Below are 3,110 nucleotides of genomic sequence, written 5' to 3'. Positions count from 1 at the left end.
AACACCTATCAGGCATACTTCATTCTCAATTTTTTTTTTCACATGGCACCAAAGGATTTAATCATTGATGGAGCAAAGTTTGTTCCAAACAACTATGCTGCAATTCTTGATCATGCTGAAGCTCCATCTGAATTGCACTTTGTGCAAGATCTTCTTGCACATAGTGAGGTTGGGTACGCCTTAACTCAGCCTGAATTATTTTCAAGTCAACAAGTTCTGAGGTTCTGGAGGACTGGCATTTTTGATGATGGTGGTAACCGTGGAACTCCCAGTATTATCTTCCAAGTGGGTGATTCATCTTTTGTAGTCACTCCTGGTACAGTACGCAGGGCTTTACATCTTCCCGAGGATTGTACTTTCTCAGTTCCAGAGGACTCAGCCCTTCGGGAGTTAATGGCTGAATTGGGATATGAAAAGAGTCTGACGAAACTTGGACAGTTGAAACGGGCTAATATCTGAAGAGAATGGAGTTTCTTCTTTGATTGCATCACCAAAGCTTTTGGGAACAAATGTTCAAATTTTGATGCTATCCCAATTCTGAGTCAGCACATAGGGTATGCTATAATCCATCAAACTCATTTTGATTTTGCAACTGGAATAATTGGTTTTATTGGGGATAGGATGACAAAGGATAGAGATGTTGTTTATTTTGCTAGATTCTGTCAACTTATTTACACTTACTGTACTGATGAACCCCAGTTAGTCAGCACTCAAACCCCACCTTTTAAGGTTGCAAAAAGGTACTTTAACGACCTGATAAATGCTGACACAAAGAAATCAATGGTGAGACAATTACAGATCCCTCAGTCTGTGAAACAGATTCTGGTAAATGCTGATCCTGCTACTTACAAATCTGTTTACTCAAATGTTCAACCAACTCACCATAACCAAAATCCATCAACCTCAGTACCTACCTCTCATTCTACTCAACCTACCCTAAGAACTTATCTCAAATCCTATCTCTCCACTTCACAGACTGCTCAACCTTCTTCTTCAGCACCTACTGTGAAGCCTACATCCTCTACGCCAAAGAGAACAAAGACTGTTCCTCAAACACCTCAAAAGAGGAGGAGATTTACTTTGAGAGATGAATCAGATTCTGAGGAACAGATTCCTTCTTCAGAACCTGTGGTGGTTGAAGCTGAGAAAGCAACTTCTCAGAAGGATTCTGACATTGGGGGTTCTAGGCTTCTCAAGAGGCTTAGACGTATGATAGTTTCTGAAACTCCCAAGGAATCCAAATCAACAAGGAAGTACAAGAAACAGAGGGCACAAAGGCCAGTTTCAGATGATGAGGAGGAAGCAGCTAAGGAAGGGGATCAGGAATCTCTGATCTCACAAGGTAAGGAATTTGCTCCAGTCACTTCTTCTCCATCAACTCCATCTCAGGATGTTGTATCTGACAAGGCTAATTCACCTTCTGTGTCTCTTGTTGATCCAGGCACAAGTGCTGAAATTGATATTCAGAACCTGGTTGTGCCTGAAATACTTTTCTTAGAAGCTCCAACAGCAAATAATACCTCTACAACACCTGTTATTGATGATGTTCAAACTCCAGAGTTATCAACAACACCTTCTCTGCATCAAGATGCTGATGATCAGATTTTAGGTGAGCATCAGGATATGGCTGTTGATCAGAATTTAGTATCAGATCAGCAATTAGAGGATGCTGAAGCCTCCATTGCTACTCACACTGTTGTCTTATCAGAAGATACTGATTCTTTAAGTTCTGATGCTGCAAATGTTGGAGATACTGGTGAGGCTGCTACGACTGTAGATGCTGATGAAACAGGTCCTTCAGGACATACTCCTCCACTGACTCTTCCTAAGTCTGAACTGGTAAAGGAGTTTGTTATCAGGGATGCACCAGTACATTGGAGTGACACTCCTGCAGGTCAGGAGTGGACTAAGGAATGGAACTCAGTTTCATGTGTTCCAAATGCTTTACATCTTGCTGAGCACTTGACTAAAGCTGATGAAATGTTAAATTCTAATGATTTTAAAACCCAGCTTAGAGTCACTGCATTGAGTACTAAACATCTACAAGGTCTTCATTCCAACACTCATGCAGAGCTACACAAGATTCAGGAGAACTTTATCAAACAGGAACAAGTTTGGAAAATTGATAAGAAAAAGTTCTTCCAACCTACCATTGACAGGGTTGCTTATATTGAGAAAACCCAAGAGAAGCAACAAGCTCAGATTGATCAAATTCTGACAAATCAAGCTTCTCAGCAATCGCAACTTACTGAAATCCAGACCTCAATGGAACTACTTATCTCTCTTTTATTACCTGCTGATGCCAAAAAGGGGGAGAAGGTAATTAAGTCCAAATGCAAAACCAACAAGACACTGCAAGGAAAGGATGATGGAAAAGATGACCAAGGAACCTCTGGAATGGGTAGTGGTCATAGTCAAGGTAGAAGGTTTACATCAAGACAAGCTAGTCACAGAACAAGTTCTGATACTGGGAAAAGAATAAGTTCTGCTGCTGGTAAAAGAATAAGTTCTGATGAACTTCTAGATCTTGATGAGGAAATGTCAAGACAGTTATTTCTTCAAGAAAATCCAGGGATGGACTTGGAAAGTTTAAAGGAAGAAGAAGCCAGACTTAAATCAGAGAAAGTCACATCTAAATCTGAAGCTTCTGGTAAAAAGTTACTTCCAAAACCTAAAGGCATTGTGATCAGAGAAAGGATACATACTGAAGCAACTTTGGCTAGATCACAACCACAGATAGATCCAAGATCCAAGGGTAATGAAAAGGTTGGTGAACCTATCAAGCCTTATGTACCTCCTGAGGAAGAAGAAATTACTGATGGAAAAGATGATCTTGCTCTGACTACAAGAAAAGTTCTTAAAACAACATCTGACATGGCTCAAGTTGTTCAGAGTCAAGAAATTGTAAGTTCTGATATTCAGAAGAAGCAAGTAACCTCTGACAGTGCTCAAGTTAACTTGATATCAGAAAATAGATCTAAAACACTCCTACCAGGATTCACTAAAGCAAAACAGACTCAATCTTTGAAGACTACTGCAAGTGGTTTTGAAGCAAGAGTAGTTACTGGAAAGAAAGCTAGAGATAAAACTGGATTGGGAAGTGCTGATGA

Source organism: Apium graveolens, unplaced genomic scaffold (genome assembly GCF_009905375.1).
Source record: "Apium graveolens cultivar Ventura unplaced genomic scaffold, ASM990537v1 ctg5303, whole genome shotgun sequence".
Taxonomy (NCBI): domain Eukaryota; kingdom Viridiplantae; phylum Streptophyta; class Magnoliopsida; order Apiales; family Apiaceae; genus Apium; species Apium graveolens.
The sequence above is the reverse complement of the archived record's forward strand: the minus strand, read 5'-3'. Positions refer to the sequence as shown.